General features: G+C 42.7%; 1 protein-coding gene across 1 annotated transcript in view; it reads right to left on the bottom strand.

The window, feature by feature from the left end:
* hecw2a (HECT, C2 and WW domain containing E3 ubiquitin protein ligase 2a) overlaps window positions 1–10076 on the bottom strand; it is a 291027-nt gene extending 280951 nt beyond the window's left edge. Inside the window, exon 1 of the mRNA XM_048599375.1 lies at window positions 9579–10076. The gene's annotated coding sequence lies outside the window, so the exon portion shown is untranslated. The remainder of the gene's footprint in view (window positions 1–9578) is intronic.
* Between the last annotated feature and the right edge of the window lie 2861 nt (window positions 10077–12937).

The following is a 12937-nucleotide window of genomic DNA, read 5'->3' as shown; positions in this document are numbered from 1 at the left end:
CTGATGTCCCATGAACTTGAACCCGTTTCTCCCACACCAGTCTTTCAGCCATGCATTTACCACTTTAATCATATTGACCCGGTGCTTATTTTCTCATGGCTCAAATACTGATCCATACATTTACCTTTTTTGGTTCTGCTTTCTAATTTAGCCCCTATCTGCACATATTCCCTCAGCAGAACCTTTTTCCTCATTCTACCTATAGTATTGGTAAGTACATAGACCACAACAACTGGATCTTTCCCCTCCCACACCAAGTTCTTCTGCAGCCCAGTTGAGATATCCCGAGTCCGGGCAGGCAACACAGCCTTCGGGATTCTCAATCCTGGCCACAAAGAACGATGTATTCCTCCTGACTATATTATCTCCGACTACAATTACATTTCTCTTTTCTCCCCTCCACATGAATGGTTCCCTCTACAACGGTGCTACAGTCTATTTGCTCATTCTCACCACAGCCCCCACTCACATTGACACAGTCACATGGGTTTGCATGCCACAACGACAAATGATAAAATTTGAATTCAATTAAAAAATCTGGAACGAAAAGCCAGCTGCCAGGCAACCACTGTCAAATGTAAAAATCCATCTGGTTCACTAATGTCTCTTCAGGGAGAAGAGGTAACGAGAGAACTCACCCTACTCAAGCACCCTATGCTCAATGTAGCTCCCACATGGTGTTCCCCTAATTATAACCTTCACGATCCTCATCGGGCCAGACAGACTGGCCCCATAGAAACCTCCACATACCACCTTGTTATCCAGCTCTACTGATACCCTACACTGGAAACTGGTTCCAGTCTTAACAGTGGCCTTCACTCCCAGAGGCACTGTTAGGACCAGACAGCAGCTGACAGAGGCAAGATTTCCTCCCAGATAGCAGCGAAAGTCTCAAGCTGAGCTCATTAATGGCCTGATCAGGAGCTTCCACATCACACGCCTCCCCGCTTCCAACCATTGCCACCAGAGAACAGGACCAACACCTTAGTGTAAAATTCCTGTCTGAATGCTTACCCAGTATGTTGGATACAAAGATAATGTAAATACATTAAAATATTTTTCCCAAAATGTCTTCTTTGTAAACTTATTGTTGTTTTCCAATTATTTTTGGCACTGTCAACACTATTTATGTAAATTGTATTCAGGAATTGTTCAAAACAAAACAATAGACAAAATTATACTTTTTCTTTGCATATATTCATTCTGTGAAATGGCTATAAAGGAGACTAATGCACACATTTTGCTGTTTATGACTAGCTGAAATGCTGGTGGAGCACAATATTGAAAAGGAAAATATGGAAGTTTAGTTAAAGCATAATCAGTAACAATTCATAGAACACTGTAACAATGCAGCAGTCTCTGTTAAAACTGCACAAAATGATACTGTGCCATGGTCTATGGTCAGCTGGGAGCTTAGGACACCAAATCAATTCATGAGAATTGCCCTTTGCGATAGCATAACATGTCACTCAATGCAAAGGGAGAAAGAGCAAGAGAGAAGACCACAGCAGAAGAAAGAGTCCAAACACAGAACAGCATTTAAGAGATGAAAGCGACAGACAGAGGACTCCTGGAAGCGACAGAGAGAGAATTCATGGCAGCAATTGAGAGAGAACTCATGAAAGTAATAATATGATCACATGAGCAAATGCAAAACAGTACACAAAGGGAAAGAATACATTGTTTAAAAAAAAGAGAAAAGTATAATCTGCACTGGCTTAATAGTGTGAAGCATGCAAAAGATCTGCATGCAGCTCCAGCTGACCTTAATCACCATAATCAGCTAGATCTGGCATATCAACAGCATTGTATTGCTTCAAATATCAGTGTCTTTTTATTTGAAAGCCTTGAGACTCTTGCATATGTGCCATTAACAGATTGCAAGAATAATAGTTGTCAGCTGTAGTGGTGCTCCTGTGCTAGAGTCAGAAGGTTGTGCGTTCAAGCCTCGCTCTAATAAGCAATGCAGCCAGGCTGACACATCAATGCAGTACTGAGCAGCTATCTCCACAGATGGCTGTAAAATGCTCTCGAATACTTTCTAGGAAAAACAGTGGAGTTCTTTTCAGTGTCCTGACCCTATTTCAAGTAGTCCTCAACCCTGATCACTAAAACATAATATTTGATTCCAATCATTTTTATGAACTTTGCCTTAAACTGGAAAATGATCATGCAGACTGGACTCCAGTTCTCCTGTATCTCTACCCAGCCAGTCCCCTAACAAAACAAAATCCTGCAGTGAGAGGAAGTGGCTTGATGTCACGGAGATCCTTCACTGGTCCACAGAAAAAAAACAACACAATCCCATTCCCTCTGAACAGAGGTTGTCATTGTGTATCACTGTCCAGTTATGCATTCCCCGCCCTACATTCAACTCTGACCGGAAACAACTTAAATTACTTCACAATTAAGCTCTAAACATAAATGCTGTGTTTAACAGTGTATTGTATCAATGTGTAATCTTCTTAATTTTTTAATTAAATTATTTCAATCTTTTAAAAATTATTTTCCAATTTCCTTCTTTTACTTGTAATTTGTCTGAAGCTGTTAGTTTCTTGAAATTAGCAACAGATATAGGAATAGATCAGACAGAGGGTGCAGATTTATAAAGTTAGCAAGTGCCAATTTAACACCTTGCATTCAATTTTAAATTCATTGTTTCTAAGACCATGGGCTTGTTTTACATTATAACAATTGAAGACAAGCTGTCAAAATATGTCCCAAATCTGGATGTTATCCACACTCTTAAAAGGCGCATCAGATTATTCAGTGCAAACCAAGATAATGTCTTCTGAATCAAAAACAGAAGTTGCTGGAAAAACTCAGCATGTCTGGTAGCATCTGTGGATAGAATGCAGAGTTACTAAGAAAGGTCCAGTGACCTTCCTTCAGAACTGATTCTAGCTAGGAAAATATTGGTATATATGCTGAAGATGGGGTGGGGGGAGGCAGTAAGGAGTAAAAGGACTTGGTGGAGATGGAGCCCGGAGAGAAAGAAAGAGAGAGAAAAAAACAAACAGTTTGGCAGACAAAGGTAAAGGTCTGCCTAGGGACCACAAGTGGCTGACATGGTAGCAAACCATGTGATGACAAGGTCTGATGTATGCAGGTTGGGGCAAGGACACAGGAGAGGGTGCTCCAGGCCCTAAAATTACTGAATTCAATATTGGGTCCTGAAGGCCAGAAGGTCCCCAAGGATTCTTGAACAGAATTTCTTTTTTCACTCATGTCCTTACCCTAACCCCAACACACTAGACCTTGTCATCACATGGCCTGAGTTTTTCCAGCAATTTCTGTTTTTGTTTCTGATTTCCAGCATCCACACTTCTTTTTTCATTTAATGTCTTCTGATTCACAGTCATAACTTGTGAAACAAATTCTAATATTCTTCTGAAAAACAATCTGGCCATTCACTGTATTGAGAAATATATTGTGTCAGATAATACAGACAATTGAACTCTTTACAAATATCAGGGTTAGAAAATTTTCCACAATGAAGGCTGGGTAGTTGTATCACAAAGTACAGTTTTAGTTTTCACGTGTATGACTTGGTCACTAGACCATCTCAACGTCATATAGCACAGAAACAGATCCTTCGGTCCAACTCGTCCATGCCAACCATGTTTTCCAAACCAAACTAGTCCCATTTCCCGTATTTGGCCCATATCCCTCCAAACCTTTCCTATTCACGTGCCTATCCAAATGTCTTTTAAATGTTCTAACTACCAGCATCTACCACTTCCTCTGGCAGTTCATTCCACATATGAACCACCCTCTGTGCGAAAAAGTTGCCCCTCAGGTCCCTTTTAAATCTTTTTCCTCTCATCTTAAAATATGCCCCCTAGTTTTGAACTCCCCCACCTTAGGGAAAAGATCTGTGCTATTCATCTTATTCAGACTTCTAATGATTTTGTGAACTTCCACAAAGTCAGCCCTCAATTTCCTACACTGCAGTGAAATAAGTCCCAGTCTATCCAGCCTTTCCTTATAACTCAAACCCTCCAGTCCCAGCAACGTTCTGGTAAATCTTTTCTGAACGCTCTTCAATTTAATAATATCCTTCCTAGAGCAAAGCGACAGAACTGTACACAGTGCTCCAAACGTGGCCTCACCTATGTCCTGTACAACCTCATCACAATGTCCCAACTCCTATACTCAATGGTCTGAACAAGGAAGGCCAGTGTGCTAAATGCCTTCATAACCATTCTGTCCACCTGTGACACAACTCTCAAAGAGCTACGTACCTGAACCCCTAGGTTTCTCTGTTCGATAACACTACCCAAGGCCTTACCATAAACAGTACAAGTCCTGCTCTTGTTCGTTTTACCAAAATGCATTAGCTCGCAATATCCAAATTAAATTCCATTTGCCATTCCTCAGTCCACTGACTCAATTGATCAAGATCCCTTTCTAATCTTAGATATCCTTCTTCACTGTTGACTATACCACTAATTTTGGTGTAATCCGCAAATTTACTAACCTCAGATCAATTTGATTTAGAACCATTAAACTCTATATGTACAAAGGTCAATATTCATTGTCAATCAATGCTAGCAGGAGAGAATAAATGGACAGTTCTCTGATTTCAGTTTACGGTATAGGGACACCTGTGTGTGTATATACGTTTTATCCATGTGTTTAAGAAATCATGCATATTTAGCATAATTAAGACAAACAAATCTTAAACAAACAAGACTTTCACTTATATAGTATTTTTCACAAACATAGATATTTCAAAGCATTCTGTTGCCAATGAGATACCATCACCTGTAATCTAGGAAACACAGCAGTCAACTTGTATACAGCAAACGCCAAATAAACAGTATGTGATCCTGACCAGTTAATCTGTTTATGATTTTGATAAATATAGGACAAGCCACCAGGGATAACTCCTCTGCTCTTCTTTGATATTGTGCCACAGGATATTTTAGATTGTCAAGACCTGATGTTGGACATAAACCTAAAATTTTTTTAAAAATCCATTCACAGGATGAGGGTGTAACTGGCCAGGCAGCATTTTTTGCCCATCCCTAATTGCCCAAAGGTCAGTTGAGAGTTAACCACATTGCTGTGGGTCTGAAATCACATGTAGGCCAGACCAGGTAAGGATGGCAGTTCCCTTCCCTAAAGAACATTAGTGAACCAGATGGGTTTTTTCAACAATTAACATCATGGTCACCATTACAGTCTGAATTCCAGATATTTTTATTGAATTCAAATTCCACCATCTGCCCATGGCAGGATTTGAACCCAGGTCCCCAGAACATTATCTGGGTCTCTGGATTAATAGTCCAGCGATAATACCACTAGGCCATCGCCTCCCTCAATCCTTGCGCTTCGGAGGCAAAATACTTCACAATGGAACAACAGTTTACATACGCCTTAAGTCTACTTACGAAAAATATACTGCTAAATGTGATGGAGAATATATATTTTTCATCTCAATCCTTCTGCAGAAAAGAAATCACAATATTAAAACCCAAAGAATGAACAGTTAAGGCTAGTAGTTAAAAATGTGGTCATCCCTTTGAGAAGAAACAGCATTCAAAAGATGAGAATACTGCTTTGTCATGTTCAGTTTTGATCAGCAATATGAAGAACATACTGCACTCACTGAGTTATATTAAGCATATCTCTGTGCTTTAAATCAATAACAAAAGGAATGCCAGCCAATTTCTAGATCTGGACAGAACTGGCAATTGCCAAGCAAGTTGACGGTCAACTAATGCATCATATAAGGTCAGTAATATTAAAACAGAATGTCGATGTCAAGTCTATTACTGTCAGACAAAAAAATTAATTTGAATTGTACCAGTGAATAATCTTGCCACCAGGTAACTAACCTTTTGAGCAATGGCAGTTTGCAAATGTTAAAAGTATGTAAATTAATTTTCTTGGGATTTGAAGTATTTTGTTTTGTAGATTTCAACATTATGAGCTTTTAACAGATGTTTAAATCAGAGTATTTCTTATCCAGAGTACTGCCTTTACTGAAGGCTTTGTTTAACCATTTTCATGTTTCATTTTGTGCAGTATTCTCACTCCACTGCTTACATAATTTTCTTCTTCAATCCTGTCATGCAGAAACTTACTTTTGCTGTACTATGATGATTAAGTAAAATTGATGACAACAAGAGACAGGATCAACTGTAATTTACATCACAGCTAAGCACAACCCTGTCCTTAAGGAGAGGGAGAGGTTTTGGACAGAAGAACAGTTGTGCAGGCTATTTCTTGAATGGTAAGAGGGTTGGAGGTATAGATGTGTGAAGGGTGTCTTTCTAAATAAATCACTGAAGGCTAAGATGCAGATGCAGCAAGCTGTTAAGAAGCCAAATGGAATATGAGCCTTCGTCTCAAGAGCATTTCAGTCCAGGAGTAGTAAAGTCTTGCTTCAATTATATAGGAGCTTGGTTAGATCACACCTGGAGCACTGCGTCCAACTTCGGTCTCCTTTATCTATGCCATAGATGGAGTGCCACAAAGATTCATCAAACTTGCTACCAAGATGGCAGGTTTGTCTTATGACGAGAGATTGGGCAAACTGGACTGGTCTTCTCTAGAGTTTCGAAGAGTAAGAGATCTTACTGAAATCCTACAAAATACTCAAAGGGATTGACAGGGTAGATGCAAGTAAGAGGCTTTCTTTGGTTGGGGAGTCTTGAACCAGGGAACACAAAATAAAAATAAGAGTGATGCCATTTAGGGCCAAGATAAGGACAATGTTCCATTACTCAGGGTGATGAATCCGCCCCAGACGGCTGTGGAAGCTTAGACTTTGAGTATCATTAAAGTAGAAGTTGATCATTTTTTTGCTTCTGAATGGCACAAATGGTTTGGGGATAACGTGGGTAAAAGACACGGAAATGTTCGATCAGTCATATTAAAAGGCAGTGCAGACTCGATGGGCTGAGTGACCTACTCCTGTTCTTACGTTTCCTGTACAAAAGAATTAAGATTCTATGGAGAGGGTGCTGCAAGTATAACTCTGGCATGGGATTTTTCAGTATATTAAAATGGAAATAAAGGGTGGTCTGTCTGCAGTTCAGAGTATTAGTTGCCTAAGTAATATTTGATCAATGTTGATTTTAGTTTGTTTGTTCCAGTAAAAGTTTTGAAACATTATATCTTGTGCAATCCCTTTCAGACCGTCACTGGGAATCTAATTCTTTTAAACGTAACAGGGTCACATCACTGTCCACAAAAGCTGCTTGACCAGTTAAGTCGTTGCAGCACATTCTGTTTCTCTTTCACTGGACAGCACCACAACAGCCCATTTAAGTGCACTGCCAACATAATAAACTAATGGTCCAATCAAACTAAACTTGCATTTACGTAGTACCTTTAATATAGTAAAATGTCCTAAAATTCTTCACTAAAGCAAAAATTTTATAGAATCCCTACTGTGCAGACAGAGGCTATTTGGCCCATCGAGTCTGCGCCGACCCTCCGAACAGCATCCCACTCAGACACACCATCCCCCATTGTTAATCCACCTAGCCAGCCCATCCCTTGTCACTATAGAGCAATTTAGTATGGCCAGGCCACCTAACCTGCACATCTGTTGACTGTGGGAGGAAACCAGAGCATCCAGCAGAAACAGGGATAACATGCAAACTCCACACAGTTGCCCGCGGCTGGAATCAAACCAAGGTCCATGGCATTGTGAGGCAGCAGTGCTAACCACCGGCTCAAATTTGACACTGAGTCATAGGGGTGACTGAGTCATTAGTGATTGAGACGTTAGGAATGATTATCAAAGAGGTAAATTCTAAGGCGTGTCACAGGGATTTAGATCGGGAATTCCAGATTTTATGTTTGAAGCATGGTATGGTCCCCAACTTTGAAACAATTAAAATTGGGGATGCTCAACAGGCCATGAGTTCAGCTATCCCAGCGTGAGAAGAAATTAGACAGTGAAAGTCAAAGTCATGGAGAGATTTGAAAACAAGGTTAAGAAGAATCCTAAAATATGAGGTGCTGCTTAACCAGAAGCAGCAATCAAAGGAATGAGGAGTGAAAGAAATTTGATAGGACACAGACAGCAGAGATTTGAATGACTTTGAGTTTACAGAGGGTAGAATGTGGGAGGCTTGCCAAGAATTAGTAGTTAAGTGTAGAGATAACAAAGGCATGGATGAGGGTTTCAGCATTAGCCAAGTTGAGGCATTCCAGTATCTGGTGATAAAATGTTTGGCAAGAGATTAGCCGAGGCAGAGATGGAGTTGGGCATCGTTAGAAGTAAGAATTGGCAATCTTAGGGAGGGTGCAGGTATGTGGGTTGGGAGCTCATGCCAAAATCAAGTATTTCTGATCAGTCTGCTTCAGCCTTGAATAGCTGTCAGGCTAAAGATGGAGTTGGTAGCTAGGGAACAGAGTTCCAAGCAAGAGGTGGTTTCATAGTTAATTGAAGGAAATTTCTGCCCATCCAGCTCTCAATGTTGAACAGGCAATCTAAAAATGCAAGAGTATTTGAGAAAACTGATAGAGACGAGTGTTGCTAGCAATAGAAGCAAAGACTGATGTGTAATGTCGTCAAGGTACAGAATGTCGTAGAAACAGGAGGAGATAAAAGATTATTTCTTGGGGGGCACCAGAGGTAATGTCGCAGTGCAAGGAAACAGAAGGCATTGCAGGTGATTTTACTTGCCAGGCTTAAGGACGGCAGCGGGTCAGTGTTGCTGCAAGAAAACCTGTCACAGGATGGTGTGCTCAACCCTGTCAAAGTTTGTGGAGACGGGACGATTGACTATTGACGATTGCCAGATGAAGCAACATAACCCAAGGGGAACCTCCACCACTAAATCAGAAAGATGTTATTATTAGTGTTTAGACACGGGTCTACCCGAGGCGACCAATGAGGGCGCGTGGAGAGAGAGTCCCTGAGGGCGAGTGAAGCCGGTGGATTATTTACCAACTCGACGGGAGACCGTTTTACCTCCCCAGCGGCGTGACAACCCCTTCATCCTTTCCGCCACCTCCCCCGAAGCCCCGGCAGCAGCGCGACAACGTGGCGGTCTGTGTAAACAGCTGTGAGGTGATGTGACGGAGGAGCCGCTGCGGGGGGGGATTGCTCCAAACCAATGTCGCATTGTCTGGATACAACCAGGCTCCCCACCCCGTCCCCCAACCCAACCAAACCCCGCTCCGGGATGAGGCGGAGCCACAAAGGTGGGCTAACACAGGCGAGCCAAATAAAAACACATCTTTCCTTTCGGAAAAACAGGTGAGCATCACCCGAATGCCACTGGAGGGAGGAGTGATACAGATGGGATCCACAAAAATACCTGGACAAAAACCCTTTCACACCAGAACTGGTGCAAAAACACATGTGATTAAATATTATTTATATATATATATATATAAACCATATTGATAATTGCAGAATGCCGGTCGCTCTGGTTTGGGACGGCGATCTGTTGCAAGTTTCTCTCCAGTCTCCGATCCCAGGCCCGGGGACTATCCCAGAGAGACTCCCCCAGGACCAGGAGACGAGGAAACTCCGGCCTCAGATCCTGCATCGGATTCACCGACAGACCGGGAATGAGGGATGGAGTTGGAGTGGAGCGATTACTTACCTCAGGGAGAAAGATGTGCTCAATCCAGTCATCCCGAGCAGCCCAGCAGTCTCAGGAAGACGCAGGAAGTCTTTCCGTCTCCAGCAGCACTCAATGCGGCTGCTAACAGGGTTCGGTCCCTCTTCCCGCAGCCTTCAGACTGGGTTTCTAATTCTAATGCTCCGTCTTGGTTTTACTTTCTCCACACACACACACTCCCTCCCTCCTTCCTTTTTCTTTGCTTTAAAATAGAGGGAGAAAAATATACATCCCGGGCGAGTCGTTTTTGCAAGCGATGCAGATCTTCCGCTGGAGGTGTTTGGGAATCGTCTCCCCAGCCCCACCGCCTGTTTTCCGCTGCAGCATGTTTGCCTCGCCGCTGTTCCCACCTCCTTTTCCCGACGCCGGGTCACGGCCGGCTCCTCATCCCCCGGGAGGAAAGCTCAGCTTCCAAGGAGACACCGCCGCAGTCTCTCTGCAGCCCAGCCGAGCTGCTTTCGGCCTCCTGTCTCTCTCTCTCTCTCTTTCCTTTCTCCCCACATTCAAGCAGCCAGGGGCCAGGTTTGGGCGGGATTCCTGTGTGTCATTCACACAGGGGGCGGGAGGTCTCCTCCCACTTCGCCAAGACCACACTCCAGTGGCTGTCAGAGGGCCAGCCGACAAGCTTCAGCGCACGGTTAGAAGGGGCTTTTAGACGCGGCTAGAGCCCTCTGTGACTGGAAATGCAGCGGAGGGCTCTTCCCATCTTTTCCGTGGGGATGGGGGGGTGGAAGGAAAAGAAATAACCGTAATGCAGTAGGTGGAGATTTACAGTATGATCCTGCAGCTTTATCTTGTTTCAGGTTCCCAGAAAAGACGCATCGCCATTCAGATCAGACCAGATCGGAGGGCTGGTGAGTAGCACCGTCGCCTGTGTTTAATGCAGGGTGAAGATTGCAAGGATAGTGCCCACAAGGGATTAGGCACCAAATTACTGGGTTGGCCTTGATCGGCTCAGTCCTTTCTGTAGAGTTGGCTATCCATTTCCCTCACTGTAAAATGTGCAGTTGTGAAGTTAATCCAGCTAGGAGCCAACATAAATTGCAACAGCCCGTTTACCAGAAAGTCGGACAGGTGTCCTATGAGAATAGTTTGTACGGTAAAGGGAAGACGGGTGTAAAACAGAATAAGCAACAAACACACGCAACCCTGGCACAGTGGAGAGCATTTCCACCCCTTTATTAAATTCCCATAGCCTAGAATAACTGGGAGTAATCACATGAAGGCCAAATACCTTAACACAAGAAGGAACAGGAAAATTGGAGGGTGCTACTAAGGGCCGCAGTCAATATATATTTACAATCATCCCTAAATATAATTCGATTCTAAAGTTCTAACTCACTGGGGAGACAGATAAATTACTGGGTAGACAGGCCTACTTATCTCCATGGATTATATGTATTATAAACTTGAAGCTTACAAAACACAGTATCACGACTTTCATTTCAGAGAAAGACTTGTATCAGCTTGTGCTACCTTAATAATTGTTCTGCCACCTCCTGCGCTAAGATAATAGTGCACGAGTTCAGATGTCACACACCAGGCTACAGTCCGGCAGGTTTATTTGAAATCACAAGCTTTCTAAGCGCTGCTCCTTCATTAGGTGAAGTGATTCCGAAAGCTTGTGATTTCAAATAAACCTGTTGGACTATTACCTAAGGTCATGTAACCTCTGATTCTGTCTACCCCAGTCCAACACCGGCACCTCCACATACGCTACTAGGTAGCGCTAACCTGCAGCTGGAATATGAAACTGAAGCTCTGTCGAGATACAGTGACAGTATTTGAAGAAGGCGAATATAGAATTCTGCTGGTTCTGAAGGAGAATCATACTGGACTCGAAACGTGAACTCCGTTTCTCTCTTCACAGAAGCTACCAGGCCTGCTGAGTTTCTCCAGCATTCACAGTTCGATGGTTCCTCGTCCAACTTTTCTTCCTCATTCAGTCTTTGAACAAGTGGGTCATTGTGGCACGTGTACCAAATAACTGTAGCATTTACCGACAAGTGACTGTGTTTCTTTAAAATAAAATAATGTTTAAAAAATGCCACATAGCAAGACCTCACAAACGGGAATAACACAAATTACCAGTTAATGTGTCCAGCAATCTTGCTTGAGGATATGTGACCCTGGTCGCTTTGAATAGTTGTACATTAGATTATGAACACAAACCAGAAACATGATCCGTAGAACACCAGTCTAAGTTATACACACAGATCCTGAAGTGCAGTTTCAATTCATAACCCTTAGAGAAGAGATAAAAATAGTAACTACAGTAGAGGGTAGAGCATACAGGAAGAAATATCAGGGACATATGAGAAAGCCATAGCAGTGATCATTCAGAAGAAAGCAAAATATCTGCATTGCTGGAAATCTAAAACAAACACAGAGGTTGCTGGAGGAACTCAGCAGGTCTGGCAGCATCTACAGAGTGAAAAACAAAGATTGTGTTTCCAGACCGTATGATTTCTTTAGAACTGAAAGGTGTTGGAAAATGCTTTTTTCGTATACGTTTGATAGAGGAGTTCACTCAGTGCAAAAGACAAAGGGGTTGTTAATGGTGAAGAAAAGTAAAAAGATATAAAATGGGTGTAAATTAAAGTGTGGAGAGAATTGGTCTTCTCAACTAAATGTAATGTAAACAAGGCACAGAGGAGGCCTGGGGGTTGGGGTGTGGCGGGGGGGAGATAATGTAAGAAAAATGGAGAACAGACGTTATGTGAGCAGTTATTAAGTTCAATACTGAGACCTGCAAAGTCCATGAGCGTGAAAATGGTGTTGTTCCTCGAGCTTATGTTATGCTTATTTGAAACATTGCAGCAAGCCCAGGACAGAAATGTTAGCATGAGAACAAGGTGGTTTATTGTAAAGGCCAGCAATGGAGAGGTCAGGGTCATCCCAATGGACAGAGTGGAGGCGTTCTGCAAAACAGTCACCCAGTCTGCATTTGGTCCCGCCAATGTAAAGGAAAGCACGTTATCAGTAGTGAACACTGTAGACTAGATTGAAAGAAGGACAAATAAAACGCTGCTTCATCTGGAAGGTGTATTTGGGACCTTGGACAGGGAGAAGGTGAATGGGCAAGTATTATGCCTTTGCGATTGCATGGCAAGGTGCCATGGGGGAGTGAGGAAGTGTTAGAAGTGATGGAAGGCAGACCAGGGAGTCATGGAAGGAACAGTCCCTGCAAAATACTGACAATGGATGGAAGAGGAAGATGTGTATGGTGGTGGCTAAAATAGCAGGGGAGACTAGTGGGGTGGAAAGTAAGGACAGGGGAAACACTATCATTGTTCTGGGAAGAGGGGAAGGGATGAGAGCAGAATGATGGGAGATGGGTC

Source organism: Rhincodon typus, chromosome 7, assembly GCF_021869965.1.
Source record: "Rhincodon typus isolate 14 chromosome 7, sRhiTyp1.1, whole genome shotgun sequence".
NCBI classification, from domain to species: domain Eukaryota; kingdom Metazoa; phylum Chordata; class Chondrichthyes; order Orectolobiformes; family Rhincodontidae; genus Rhincodon; species Rhincodon typus.
This window is presented reverse-complemented; position numbering and strand designations above follow the sequence as displayed.